The following is a 15,831-nucleotide window of genomic DNA, read 5'->3' on the forward strand; positions in this document are numbered from 1 at the left end:
GGCCCAGCACGAGGGGCTGGCTCCGGTCCAGGAGGCCGCGCGGCCTTGAGCGCGGCGTGGGCAGGGTCGCTGAATAAACACACGCACACGCTGATCTGCATTCGCCCGGAACTGCCTCCCACTCCAGGGGGCGGGGCTTTTATTTAGCTGCCCTACGTCACCGCGCTGCGGGACGTAGGGCGGATATAACAGTGGCATACTGTACAAACATACAAAATGATGGGATTGTCACACTGGCCAGGTTCGTCCCAGCATATCCCGGTTTGTCCTATGTCAGTATATCCCTAGTTTTACGAACCTGCCAAAGTGATACAATCATCCTAGAACCGGATCTATACTAGGGTTGTAAAAAGTGGGATTATGTTGGGATTGCCAACTGCAGGATGTATTGGAAATGTGAAACCAGTCAGAGTTCTGACAACTGCCAAACCAGCAATGTCCTGGGATTATTTAAACTGAGAGCTACTGCCTTGCAGTACTATGGGTACACTAGGACTGTCAAACTGGCAGCACACTCTGATTATCAATCCGATAATCTACTAGGTTTGGCCAACCTAGGAATATACTGGCTTTGAACAAAATGGTAATAATTCGACATTAAAAAGGAGAAATGTAGGGTTGGAGAAAATGGGAAAATACATAGCAATGGTAATGTAATTGGGCAATATTTGGATATTTAGGGTTGGATAAAATGAGGAAATACCGACTTTGTAAAAAAAGGGAATATTCTGGCATTGTGCAAATTGAGAGTGTCACAATGAGAGATGTCGCTGGTACTGAGGACAGCAACACAACAGCAGAGTTCAATGTCATGCTTCTATTGTAAATTGCAAAAGGCGGGGTCGGTGTGACGGCGGGCATCATATGAGCAGCTCACAGTTGACTGAGAGTGTTCAGTCAAATCGCGCTCGCAGTCTCCGTAAGTGAAGACTTCCTGCACCAGAGACCGTGTTTCCCACAACCCACATCCCCTGCACAATTCCCAAAACTCTGGCTCCATGCGGGGTGAGCTGTGCTTCCAGGGTCTGGACACAGGCCAAGTCACCGGCGCTACATACACATGGGACAATGCCTATGGAAACTTTTAGTATCCCATGCCCCAGGCATGGTACCCAATGTCCATGTCCTGTGTTTACTGTGAGAATGGCTTGGACATAACTAAACCGTGCTCACAGGCCGTGCATTGCACGTGAGACAAAGATGTAGGCTAAGCACTTTGGCAACTATTCAAGAATACTGATTATCACATGTCTGATGATGACAATGCATCTGTGATATCATCAGTGACGTTATTGATGATGTCATCGGTGACACCATGAGCTGTGCATTGTGGGATGAGTTACTGTTCTTTTGTTAGCGTAAACACGAATATCCGTGTTTTTAGGCTGTGCATTCCAAGCACAGTATCTCTCCGGCTAAACATTTCTCGCTGAATTGTGCAGCTTTTAATAACAGGTGGTTTACCATAACGACCCTTAAACGTTTGTTTAACTGAAAAGATATATAAAGGATATGGCAGAGTCACACAGCGAGTCAGTATTGCATGTTATTTTATGTTTACATTCTGGGAAAACAGAACGCGGGTAAAGGCAGAAGGGCTTTCGATGGTGCATTGCGTGCAGAAGTCCTGGCACGCGTCCAGTGGCTACAGCTGCTTGGAACTTGCTGCGCGGTCATGTCGCAGTTAGCTGGCGGCGGGAAAGGCAGGGCTTGGGCAATACTTCCTCATAAGTGACGCAAACGCGAGCATCCGCTGTGATGGGTGGATTGCCACGTGTGAGCCAAACATGACGCGGAAACCTGAGAGATATGCTACCAGTAACACAACAGGATGGGGGGAGGCAGTGAGGGGGGTCAGCAGGACAGCCTTGGGACAAGGAGGAGCCAGTACAGAGACCTCCCACTGCGCAGTCACGACTAAAGAGTGAAATCCAGAACAGAAATTGCTCTCGCTAACGCGTCTGCGACAATGTCACTTTCTAGTGTGAGTACCTCGCCCAGTGAACATATCGCATGCTTTCTAGTGTGAGTAGCTCACCCAGTGAACGTATCTCATGCTGTCCCTTTCTAGTGTGAGTAGCGCACCCAGTGAACGTATCTCATGCTGTCCCTTTCTAGTGTGAGTACCTCACCCAGTGAATTAATCTCATGCTGTCCCTTTCTAGTGTGAGTAGCGCACCCAGTGAACGTATCTCATGCTGTCCCTTTCTAGTGTGAGTAGCTCACCCAGTGAATAACATATTTCATGCGGCCCCTTTCTACTGTGTGTAGCTCGCCCAGTGAACATATTTCATGCTGTCCCTTTTTAGTGTGAGTAGCTCACCCAGTGAATAACATATTTCATGCTGTCCCTTTCTAGTGAGAGTAGCTCACCCAGTGAAAGTATCTCATGCTGTCCATTTCTAGTGTGGGTAGCTCACCCAGTGAACGTATCTCACGCTGTCCCTTTCTAGTGTGAGTTGCTCACCCAGTGAACATATTTCATGCTGCCCCTTTCTTGTGTGAGTAGCTCACCCAGTGAATATCTCATGCTGTCCTTTTCTAGTGTGAGTAGCGCACCCAGTGAACATATCTCATGCTGTCCCTTTCTAGTGTGAGTAGCTCACCCAGTGAATAACATATTTCATGCGGCCCCTTTCTACTGTGAGTAGCTCGCCCAGTGAACATATTTCATGCTGTCCCTTTTTAATGTGAGTAGCTCACCCAGTGAATAACATATTTCATGATGTCCCTTTCTAGTGAGAGTAGCTCACCCAGTGAAAGTATCTCATGCTGTCCATTTCTAGTGGGAGTAGCTCACCCAGTGAACGTATCTCACGCTGTCCCTTTCTTGTGTGAGTAGCTCACCCAGTGAACATATTTCATGCTGTCCCTTTTTAGTGTGAGTAGCTCACCCAGTGAATAACATATTTTATGCTGTCCCTTTCTAGTGAGAGTAGCGCACCCAGTGAACATATCTCATGCTTTCTAGTGTGAGTAGCTCACCCAGTGAACATATTTCATGCTGTCCCTTTCTAGTGTGAGTAGTTCTCCCAGTAAATGTATCTCATGCTGTCCCTTCCTAGTGTGAGTAGTTCTCCCAGTAAATGTATCTCATGCTGTCCCTTCCTAGTGTGAGTGGCTCAGCCAGTGAACATATTTCATGCTGCCCCTTCCTAGTGTGAGTGGCTCACCCAGTGAACGTATTCATGCTGTCCCTTTCTAGTGTGAATAGCTCACCCAGTGAACGTATCTCATGCTGCCTCTTTCTAGTGTGAGTAGCTCACCCAGCGAACGTATTTCATGCTGTCCCATTCTGGTGTGAGTAGCTCACCCAGTCAACAAAACTCATGCTTTCTCTTTCTAGTGTGAGTAGCTCACCCAGTGAACGTATCTCATGCTGTCCTTTTCTAGTGTGAGTAGCTCACCCAGTGAACATATTTCATATTCGCCCTTTCTAGTATGAGTAGCTCTGCTCACCCAGTGAATCTCATGCTGTCCCTTTCTAGTGTGAGTAGCTCACCCAGTTAACATATCTCATGCTGCCTCTTTCTAGTGTGAGCAGCTCACCCAGTGAATTAATCTCATGCTGTCTCTTTCTAGTGTGAGTAGCTCACCCAGTGAACATATCTCATGCTGTCTCTTTTTAGTGTGAGTAGCTCACCCAGTGAACGTATTTCATGCTGTCCCTTTCTAGTGTGAGTAGCTCACCCAGTGAACGTATCTCATGCTGTCCCTTTCTAGTGTGAGTGGCTCACCCAGTGAACATATTTCATCCTGTCCCCTTGTAGTCTGAGTAGCTCGCCCAGTCAAAGTATCTCATGCCGTCCCTTCCTAGCGTGAGTAGCTCACCCAGTAAAAGTATCTCATGCTGTCCCTTCCTAGTGTGGGTAGCTCACCCAGTGAACATATCTCATGCTTTCTAGTGTGAGTAGCTCACCCAGTGAACGTATCTCATGCTGCCTGATGTCAGGTGAGAGCTAGCACTCACTACGGGCTTCATTATGAGTTTGGCAGAGCAGTAAAAAAGAGACTTTAGCATAATTACTGCCACGTTTGCTGCACGTCCCAAATTCGGAGTTTGGAAAAAATGTGGAGGAAGAACCCCAGCACTTGCCCACAGGCCTTACCTGCACATTACCCCCCAAGAGTTGAGTGTTTACTGTGGGTGGAATTACGGACCCATGGTCAATATGAATGGAGATTAAAGCCGCCTCACCATCACTCGTTATCTGGCGGATTTCCTGCCAGGTGGAATGGCTGTAAAGGTCAACAAGTATGGTAGTATGTGCCATGCAAAGATTAGTTTTATGATACACCTGGAGGATAATTAACACCTGCAAACAGTGGCTCAAAAAGAGACACTTCACAGAGCAAGGAGCACACCTACCTGAAGCAAGTATCTGCACTGTGCACATGCCTTCAAGCCAGAAAGTGCCAAGAGGTGATGCGGTCCAAGTCCAGGTGCCATCATGCATTCCTCCTTTTACCCGTCCACCCATAGGTCGTTAGAGTAGACTAGGAGCGAACTGTTGGAATATGTGCGAGTACATTCATTACACGGACGGCGGTAACCATGGTGCTATTAGCGCCATGGTTGCTGCTGGTATTTTACCGATTCCGCCTTGGTGAATGGGGGAATTACCGCCCCATTCCAAGGTTGGCGGGGCAGTAATTCCCCATTCACCAAGGCCCTTCCCCATTCCCATTTGAGCCCCTATAGGGCTCAATTGGAATGGGGAAGGAGCAAATAACGGTACCGCTATTGCCTTGAAGTCCCTCAGCGGGTCCCTTCCTTAACGTGTGGTCTGGCCACATGTTAAGGACGGGACCCGCTGAGGGACCTCGTAGTATGGCGCTAAGGGATTACCGGCACCGGTGCCCTTACCGGTGCCGGTAATCAATGTTCCCTCTAATTTTTTTGGGCTGTGTGCGCCAAAGAATAGTTGTGTGCGGGCTGTTTTTCAGTCATGTGCGCAACTGAGTGATGCGCTGCCAGACCGGGGGTGGTCGTCGGCGCAGCGGCGGCGCAGCGCCATACCAGTGAGCAAAGCTTAGTGATCAGATTCCACAGTGTGCAAGCGAGGAATGCGAATTTGCAGCACAACAAGCTCTACTTCAAGGGACATTTGGGTGCTCTATTCTCCTCCCAAGACTTTAGCTCTTCTGAAATTGTGTCCTTTTACATCTCTAAACCAAGATCTTTCGTTTTATGATGGGTTGGTACAAGAACAGAGGGGTTCTTGTAGTGGAACACAGATTCTGCCTCACAAATTAATATTGGCACAGCATTAGCTTCTCCATTCACTAAATGTATGGAATATAAAGGAAATGCTTTCTCTTGGTTTAATGAAATAAACAGTACATGAACATGATTAATGACAAAGACGGCTTAATAGAAGGCGGGATATGAATGGACATTGCACTCTGACAGTTAAATAAAAAGCACTGAATCATGTAATCATGTAATCTCAGATGATTGTCACCACTCACCTCACCAATGCCATTTGTGAATGTCATGTGACTGCCAGTGTTTAAACATAAGGTCTGTTGTAACGTAACTTGTAGATCATGTGATCTCCATATGTGTAGCAGTGGAGAAAAGAGGTGTTCATTCTACAATACTCTGCCCATTTGAGGCCCACTGTGTATTTATTTGCAACTGGATTTAATTCTACAAGGTTTTTACTTGTCGCACCATGGAGTACTGACCTTCCACACACCAGGTCGGGTGGAGAACAATCGTGTGGCAAGCACGGGATGGCTCTATCTCTTCTACACATATGCCCAATTCAACATATTGAGGGTTCATGTGTCTGTTACATTACAACACTCCAGACAACGCCTCTACAGCCAACTTACACAACATCACCACCTGTCCACTCCCTGCCCTGGTCCCTTTCGGGATACCAATGCCCCTATGCCCTCAACAAAGACACTGTGGGGTCGGTGCTTCCGAACTGCACACAGCAACAAAGGCTAGCATCATCCGGGGTCAGACTGGGCCATGTAATTGTCTCAGGCACCAAAGAAAAAGTGGCTCGCACTTGCAAATAGCTTTTCATTCCTTTTGTGATACTGTTTGAGTAGTACCCAGGGGAGCTTTTTGATAAAGTGACGTGCAAATTGTACATTTTAAAGAATATTTATTCAGCAACACTGGTCAAACTACTAGTCACAGCAGAGTAAATTAACTCATCAAACTGGCCCACATGGGCCAATAAGGGTCCCAGTGACTTTTTCTTTCTTTCACCAATGCATCAGGGCTGGACCCCTGAGCTGCTCGGGGCTGGCCCTCTTGACTACAACAAAAGAAACTCTGCTGCAAGACCAGGGGCTCTGTGTGTAAACCAGCTGACTCGCACACTAAACTTTTTCTTTCTTTTACCAATAAATCAGGGGATATCGCGAACGCAGTCCCCCACTACTAGAAATAATGCAGTCGAGTACCCTGCATTTGGGGACATCGCAGGAGTCAGCAAATCCGATGTGCAATGGATGAGCCTCACCCGGGGAGCTCTGCCTTTCTGATCACAGATGCTCCCCTGCCAGGTAAGTATGAGTTGCGAGCAAGAGGGCAGGGGTTGGGCGGCGGGGCCTTTTCTGGAAGCCCCGCTAAGCGAGGGTGAGAAGGCCGGCACTGACCCAGACCCAGCCCTCCCAGAAGCCCTGAGCGTCTGCAGAGCTGCCTGCCCCACAGGCAGGGAGAAGCTCCGGCAGGCAGAGCCCAGCAGAAGAGGCACATTGTAGCACAGTTCATTTCTCCCATCAGGCCCTGCTCGGCCCGAGATTTGCATAAATTCGGACCTGGCCGCCAGCCAGCAGGCACAGTCGGATAGTGAGCAGGCCTGGTGCAGTGGGCCCACTGGCCCGTCAGCCCCAGGAGGGTCCATGGCCCTCCTGAGCCGACAGGTCACCCCGCTTAAATAGAGCGTCTCGGGTGGGGTGCCCCCCATCAGGACACGGCAACGCCGTGAAGGCAAGGCCCAATCGGTGCTTGGACGGGGCCGGCGGCAGCCGGTAGCCAGACCCCCCTCCCTCATAAATCCCCAGGAGCTGCTGTAGCCAGACCCCCCCCCCCATAAATCCCCAGGAGCTGCTGGCTGGGCCTTCTTCAGGTTGGAGGGCCTGGGCGCGAAAACAGGCAGGGTGGCTTCAAGAACTACCGGGGCACCTCATAGCATGGGGCGCACATGGGTGGGGGGGGAGGGTGCGGCTGGGTGACGTCCATGGGGAAACACACCATAGCGTTTTTTGCCAAACCCTTTTATAAGACGAGAGTCCTCTCCTCCTTACCTTGTAGCACAGTGGCAGGCTGACTGTTGGCTGCTGACTGTGGCCTGGGTCGTCGTCGCCTCGCCTGGTGGTCCTCCTCAGTGTGGCTGTCCTGTGTGTGGGCTGGGCACTGGGCTGGCTGGTGGTGTGACTGGTGACTGAGGTCCACTGGTGCACCCCAATAAATCATGCCCAGCCAGGGCCAGGGCCAGGGTGGGTCAGAGGCCCAATAGCATCAGTCACGTGCGTCACGCCGTGATGGACCTGGCGGCACTGAGTCTGGGTGGACACGAATTTTCATTGGCTTGTTCTTCCCCCAGGCACAAGTGGAAGTTGTTTCAACTTTGTAAAGAAGTGCAACAACAAATTTGTTGTTACTTCCTCCAAAGTTGAAGCAACTAGTGTGCAATGTCACTGGGCCCCAGCTCAGCCCTGCAGGCAGGCTGCCCCCCCAGGGTCAGGACTCGGAGGGAGGCGGCAGGTGTTACAATTGCTTTAGTGTGTGCAATTGCTTCAGCCGCCTGCCGCCTCCCTCCACAGATCAAAGTAAACGTTGAACTCGGCCGGCCCGAGCAGAGCGCGGGCCGAGCACCACACGGCACCGGCCCCCCACGGCCGCCGGTGGCCCGCCCACCATTTTGAATGATGCTGCCTGCTTGCTACACATGCATCTGCATGCATCATAAGTTATGATGCATGCATGATGCAATCATCAAAGCAAGGTAACAACATCTAGTGTTAACTTGCTATGATGATGAATTGTGTGCAGACACTGCAGAGTGCCTCCTGGCTCCTGCCCTGCCCAACCCAGCCCCAGGCGGCCCAGCCCCCAGGAGTCTGACTTGACTTCCCGGCCGCGGGATGAAAAAAATAAAAATAAATAAATAATCATTTCACCCCAGGAGTCCGACTTGACTTCCTGGCCGCGGGCTGGGAAAAAAAAAAAAAAAAAAAAAAATCACAAAATGATGATTGCAGTGCGCGGCAAAATAAGCACTATGCGCGGCTCACAATCAAAAGGTGCGCGGCCGCACAGGCGCGCACCTTACAGGGAACATTGCCGGTAATCCCTTAGCGCCATCCGTGTAATGAGGCCCTATGTCTTGCTAACCTCTCAAGCCAAGGGAATGCGATTGGACGAACGCCAAAGTGTCACCTTAAAGGTAACCTTTGGCTATCCTCTGCGGCCGCCTGAATGTGGGGAAAAATCCGGTGGCACAAAAAACCCCAAGGAAGTCCACACAGAGCGGTTAGGTGAGAACGAGATCCACAAGTTCTTGAAGCAGATCCGGGAAGTATATTCTGTGGCCTGGTCCGGCAGCAGAACGGGATGTAGAGTGGAGCTCCCGTGCAAACTCCTCAGGAAGGTAAGTAGTAGAAGGAGCCTCAGCGAGCAAACAATGGTAGTGTGGCCAAGTAGATCAGAGAAAAGTCAGTCCATGATGCGTTGAAAAATTGAAGATGCGTTGACCAAACCAAAAGGCATCACTTGGTATTCATAAAGACCGAACGGAGTCCTGAAAGCGGTCTTCCATTTGTCGCCGGTCTGAATGCGGAGTAGATCATAAGCATTGCGTAAGTCCAATTTTGTGAAAATGGTAGCTCCCTGAACTGCATGTATGATCTCTGCAATCAGTGGCATGGGGTAGCGGTCTTTTATGGTCACCTTATTTAAGCCTCTGTAGTCAATACATGGCCGTAATTCGTGAGTCCCTTTTTTAGGGATGAAAAACAGCCAGGCCCCTGCTGGGGATTTGGAAGGTCGGATGAGTTCGTTAGCGAGATTCTTGTCTAAGTAATCTCGAAGGTACTGTTTTTCTTTTATCGATAGGGGATACATGCGGCAAAAAGGAACCAAGGCTCCGGGATGGAGATCAATACAGCAATCTTCCGGTCTGTGTGGTGGAAGCTCTAAGGGAACCTTTTCAGTTACCACTTCCGTGAATTCCTTAAGATCAACTGGTAGGCAATGTACCATCTTAGAATCAATACTGCATGTAGTTTGAACAGCTTCAACGGTAGGTTTAGGCAGACAGTTTGTTTTACAAAAGGAGGAATGGAAACTTAACAAGTTCTTAGACCAGTCTATGGTGCGGTTGTGTTTGTGAAGCCAACCAATGCCCAGGATGAGAGGGAAATGAGCCGCTCGTATTATATCAAAGGTGAGACGCTCGGAATTACGGTCTGATTTCTCGACCGCTCTCTCTCTGTTTTCTCCGCTGCCCCATCCCGCCTTGACTCGTACCTCCTCACCTTGTTCCTTCCTTTCCGCCCGTCTCCCGTTTATTCTTTCTGCTCCCTCACTTTGCCTTTCTTATTCTTCCTTTCCCCCATTTTCTTCTGATTGACTTCCCGTGTACCGACCTTGCCTGCATTTGGATTGCTCGCCCTCGCGCTGTGTCTTGATATTTCTCCCAGTATACCTGACCTTCGCTTGTCCCAGGACTGCTTCTTATTTTCCCTGTGCTGCTCGCTGAGGCTCCTTCTACTACTTACCTTCCCGAAGAGTTCGTATGGGGGCTCCACTCTACATCCCGTTCTGCTGCCAGACCAGGCCACAGAATATACTTCCCGGATCTGCTTCAAGAACTCCTGGATATCGTTCTCACCTAACCGCTCTGTGTGGACTTCCTTGGGGTTTTTTGTGCCACCGGCTTTTTCCCCACATTCAGGCGGCCGCGGAGGATAGCCACAGGTTATCTTTAAGGTGACACTGTGGCGTCCTTCCACGGTTGCCCCTATCTACATAAAAAAATGGAGAAGACCAGACCCAAAGGAAGACAAAAGCCAGCACTCCGGTGGAAAGACAGAGGTGAGGTGGAAGGGGAGGTGGGAGAGACAGAGTCTTCGGTGGAGGAAGAAGATATTACCGACCATTCTGACACCGATTTACTTCAGCCAGTAAATCTGCTGTGGTAAATCAACTGGATTTTGGTGGTAAGGGAAAGGTGAAACAATCCATTTCACCTTCAAAGTTGGAGTTTGGCTGTGGGCAAAAGGTAAGCAATAGAATTTCACTGCCACTTCACTGCCTTTTTACCTGCACCATTAAAATCCCAATGAGGACCTTTAACCTTCTGTATTTGCAAATGTGCATGTGTCAATATTTTTACATAAAACTCACATTTGAAGGTTGTGAAGAAGAAGTGGCAAGTTCACTAGTGTTCATTAAATCATTGTGGAATCATCGTGATAAGATATTGCTGTTGATACAGAAAAAGGGTGAATGCATTTTGTTTTCTTAAGAAGAATTTGTGTTGAACTTTGTTGCTATATGCGAAGAGATAAAGACTTTGTGTGTGACTGAACCTTTTGATATAGTCCAAGTGAAAGACTTTTGGAGTAAGAAGGAATTTATGATCAAAACCTGGCTACAACAAGGAACTTTCTTATTTAAACTTTTGATTTAAAAACCTGTTTTGAATCTGAGGGAGGGGATCCAAACTAGGTTACAAGGATGCACAGTTATTGGATTTATGTTAAACATAACTGGTATTTCTGTTTCATTTGAATTGCCATATATTACCTTCATGTGTTTGATGTATGTTTAAGTGTGAAGGACAGATTCCTTATATTGGAGTGTTTTCCTTTAGTTTATTTTCAAGTAGGGATATCCACGTTAGGTTAGAGATAGTGAGGCGTTTGTCAAACCTCTATGAGTTAATAAAATGGCTTGTTGTGAAAAAGCTTTACCAAGTTGTCCGCTTAACATTTCTGACCCCTCACAATCCTCCGAGTTCTGTTTCTCCCTCTCTTCTCTGGAAGACGTTTTGGGTAGGGATCTTCCTTCCCTCTTTGGATATCCTGGCCTCCTTCACTGGTAGAAGAAGTAAGGCACACTGTACCTTCTGCCAGGTTCCAAGGTTGAGTTCTTCTTTCTTACTTCTTGTGAAGTCCTCAGAAGGGTTCAGCCCCCTTTTAAAGCCAAGCCTACCTTTGTGAACCAGTCCTGGGGTCCCAAGCAACAATCTCCTGTATGTGTGAGGTCATAACCAGAGTGCTTTGCAACAGGAAAGGGAAAGGGGTGAATACAGGAACAAGGTGTGCATCAGAACAAACATGGCAGAACCCTTCTCTCAACAGAAAGAGCTCTGGGTTCACTCCATTTTCCAACTAAATCCCACCCATATTCCTGTCTGTTGTCTTCAAAGAGTCTCTCTGGTTAATGGTCCTCCCTGTGTAGGGCCTGCTAAAGCAGCAGGTCTCCCTTAAAGCTGTGGTGGGACCAGACTCTCTGGGTCCTGCCAACCACATTCTCATACCCTATGAATGGGGCCCCCTAGCGGGGTGGCTTACTGTAAACAACAGACCCAGACATGACATTTGCCATTGATACTAAGAAGTGGGTCCTGGATTCAGGTTGACAGTTACATTTGAAAGGTTGCTGCCTCCTTTGTTATCCTCTGCAGCTAGGCCCTGTGTGGGCTTGTTTGAAGTACCCCCGTTGTTATGATCATCACTGTCACCAGCTGCAGGGCCTAACAAATGACAAAGGTTGGTCCTCCTCCTTCCTGGAGATGACATTGTGCACACCTCAGCTGTTCCATTCCAACTAAATATAACAGGGACATATGGTGACCGCAGGCGTTGTCCAGCCCAGAGTACACAGGTCTATGCTTTTGTTGTGGTGTAAGATTATCCCCACACATTTCCAGATGTTGGTCTACCATCATTCCATCTAATTCAACATTTCAAAAAAGCCCCGGCGAGAGCACACCCCCCCCCCCCCTGCAAATGGTTGAATTCCTCGCACGGTCAATTGACCAGTGCTGGAAATAAGAGAGCTTTGGTTAATAGAATAACATAGGTAACGTTTAGGAATCCAAGAGTGGGAGTAAAACATCTTAGTAATGCAATGGAGAGGGGAAGACACTCTCCTTGGTTGGTAAGTAATGATTATATTTACCAGGTGTGAAGCAAGATTTAAACTGTTTAAGGGTGCAGGGGAGAAAAAGATGACTTTGACACTAAAAGTCATTAAGCTAATTGCAAAAGAGAAAACGTGTCCACAATTGTCGCACACTTCCATCCCCTGCAAACCCTTGTACTAGTAAATACCAGTCAGTAGTTATGAAGATTTATAATGAAGTAAATTCTGTTGCTAGAGTTAATCCTAGTTCTAATTCAAGTGCACATCACAAATAAACAATATTTTTACAAACAAAATTCTAATCCAAAGATATATACAATAATACAACAAGCTCAACACGTTTCAAGAAATATCTATCCCTTCATCAGGAGCAAGTTAATGTTTCATTAGACATATTAAAACATCATTCTTCAGACTCCAAGACAGTCTGCAAGGTAAATTAAAGGTCTGTGTCAGTGTGTTTCAAGTTACAGTATGTACTGAGTATACAGTGATAGGATTAGTAATAACTTGAGAATTCACCTGTATCTTAGACTGTTGCAAAAATCAAAGTTCATTTGTTGCCTGCAGTCCGTTTAATATCGATCTACTCTTGCAGTATTGGTGATTCTGTATGATGTTTAAAGAAAGTAAAGGAACAGTTGTATCACTGAGCTCTAATAAGAGTCAAAAAAGTAAGATAGAGAGTAGAGGGCAATACATACCTCTTCTGCGGTAATCGCCAGGAGGAGGTCAATTGATGTGTTGTCCGTGTGAAACGTGAAGATCATCTCCTAAATCTGCCTGTGTTTAAGCCCAGGTTTGGATGTTGTCTATGGGAGTATAGAGACAATGTTTCAGTTTCAAGTCAAAAGCTGCCACTGATTGGTCAAATGTGATGTAACCAGTGGGTTCTTACCCCATTGCGAAGTGGTGGATAGCATGTTGTCAAGTATAATGGCGTTGCAAGGCAGCTCCAGCGTCCTGTGATAATGACAGAGGACATTTGTCTTAATGGAACGCTAACCGTGTGTGATGAGCAATTATCACCAGCTTGTAATTCCTAGTAGCCAAGACCTGATAACAAGTAAGGGTCCCCCTACCCCCACTTCCAAGACCCGGCACGTCGGTGAGGCCTGTTAGGAAGTTCATAGAAAATGTACATGCAAAACGCGACCTGGTTGCCCCAATTACAGTGCCAAAGATAACAAAGCATGTCGTTTTCACCGTTTTAGGAGAGAATCGACACACAGTGTCTTTGTACCTTTCAAACATGGGGCTTAACACCCGAGCTGGAAGAAAAGCAACAGGTATTTTCGGGCTGAGCCTAGGAGGGAGACTTTTTAGTCTTGAGTAATGAGACTACATCATAGAAAGCACCCCGAGGAAAGAGGTTTAATAACCCTTATGCTTAAAACCTATACAGTTAGGTAGAACCAGAACCCTATGTCTAAACTCCCTTTAGACTTGAATGGGTCTCTGGCTATTTTGAACTGTGCCCCATGTTGATCCATCACCATAGAGTGTGCAGGACAGGGCTGAGGCATGGGTGCAGCATCACTGGGTTTATTGGGTTGCAGTCTCCCTCCACCACCCTGATATTTTGGTCCATTCCGAAATGCAGATGATGAGCAGAGTGGTTCTGCTCAATGACTTGCCTTTAGACAAGGGGCTCTGCAACACAGCATTTCTAACTGAAAGACCCCATATGAGTCCAATTAACCAGAGATCTGTTTCTGTTTCGAAGACAATTAAAGTGTCTAAAAGAATAAAGATTCCTTTTACAGATTCCTTTACACCCATGATGTCCCGCACCTTGACATGCAAAAAAGGGTTTGCTTTTATGTGGATATCAAATGTTCTTAACATCATGCATTGCAGCAAGCTGCACTTTTTTTTGGCAAACTAGCTGTATAAAAGGTGACCTTTTACACAATTTCTTTTCGAGTTTAATTATAATTTAGCATTAAAAGAATGCATAAAATGTATATGCATACGTTTTAAGCATGTTTTAACCCCGTGCAACGCCACCCCATCTTTTCATACATTTGTATGGCGGAGAAGGGGGACCGGAATTGCCTTTTCCGTCATCCCCATCCTCTCTAAATGCATAAGCATTTACGCATGCATGACATTTTCATAGAATCTGATTGCTTTTTACACCAGCTGAAAGCAAGCACATTTGAAATGAACCCTTTTCAAACACTGCCTGCCATGCATAAATGCAAGTGGCATTTACTCAGTGTACCCTACAAAGCGAAAAAGCGAAGACGTACAGGCGTACAGGCGATTACGCCAAAATGTATACCTTTGTTTTGTATTTCAAAGTGCGAATAACTAAAATCACACGCAGGGGACCTCTTTACAGATAAGGGCAAATGAAACTGGTCCCCTCTATGCAATTTATATTTTTAAGTAAAAGGACCTTTCAGTATTCGCTGAAAGCACATTGCTGTACAATAGGAGATGTTTTAAGGCTAACATTATTTTGCAGTCTAGGAAAGGAAAGAAATTCTATCAAAAATATGAGATATCACAGTCTGTTCACTACCTTTGAGTCCACTGGTACTGGTAGTGGGAGATGTACCCGACAATGACACCTACCCCATGTCGGGGCCAATGGCAGAACTGGTATCCCACTCACTCATTGTGGCGAGAATAACCCAGGCTTCATTCTGGAAAACCCATTGGAGACCCATCATCTCATATTGGTGGATAAGGTGCGGGAGATTATAGCAATGGAAAGGATATCAGCCATATTGTCCACCACCATGCCTAAATACATTCACACATGGGCACCCTTTCTTGAATATGTCAGGATTCGAAATTGCCAGGAGCCGGGAGCTATTTAGCTCCTGCTTATAGCACAGGGGGAGCGTGGCAAGCTTGAACCAAACAGCTACCAGGGTAAAGTGGTGCCATACAAACCTAGCTATGTAATGTTTAAACTATGTATTTTTGGAATGTATTATAAAGGATAATAAAGAACACACATAAGGGACATTTAGAGCATATTGGATAACATGAAATGGACACAAAGCTAGATTTGCTGGGCACTCTGTACTAGCTCTTGGTTCCCCACAGGTAGATCCTGCCTACCTGGTTATGTCCGATGCCCAGTAGCTGTTTTTTGCTCCTAGTCAAAACATTCCAATTTCCATCCCTGATATGTGAAAGATAGGGAACACAGGCCACAACTATTGAAAACCATGACATTAGATTGAAGGCAACCTTGAGGAAAAGGCAGTAAGATTGGGGGTTATCGCAACTTCGGAGTTAACACACTGGGCTCTGGTTGATCGAGACCCAAGTGGTGAGGCATGCTTGTAACCGGGTGCAGGAGGCTCAAACATTCCTTTTTTTCTCACTCGAATCTTGGCTTTTCTGGGACATTTTCCCCTGGATTCCTACTGGTTCCGAAAGATCTAGAACATAAGGATTCTGGGGGTTATTGTGGAAGTTTCTGTTGGGAGGGGATTTGTTGTACAAATGGATCTTCAAATGTAACTTGCAACTTGAAGTTGCTCATGATTTGTGTACTTGTTTATTTTTGCTGAAGGTGTACAAATATAATAATAAAGAGGTATGGTCTCAATGCAAGCGTGTGCGGCGAAATTGCTTGCTTTTTGGCGTGCCCCTCTCCTTTTGTTTCTTACTCACAGGCTCCGACCCCTTTTGGCAGGCTGCCTGCTGGAGTCAGAGCCTTTGATTAAGAAAGTAAAGAGAGG

At 46.9% G+C, this 15,831-nt stretch overlaps 1 non-coding gene across 1 annotated transcript; it reads right to left on the reverse strand.

The window, feature by feature from the left end:
• Positions 1-6,375: 6,375 nt before the first annotated feature.
• LOC138496212 (U1 spliceosomal RNA) lies at positions 6,376-6,539 on the reverse strand. Its single transcript, XR_011277751.1, has one exon. It is a non-coding gene; the product is annotated as a U1 spliceosomal RNA (small nuclear RNA).
• Between the last annotated feature and the right edge of the window lie 9,292 nt (positions 6,540-15,831).

This window comes from Ambystoma mexicanum, chromosome 10 (genome assembly GCF_040938575.1).
Source record: "Ambystoma mexicanum isolate Mex_15411 chromosome 10, UKY_AmexF1_1, whole genome shotgun sequence".
Lineage (NCBI taxonomy): Eukaryota > Metazoa > Chordata > Amphibia > Caudata > Ambystomatidae > Ambystoma > Ambystoma mexicanum.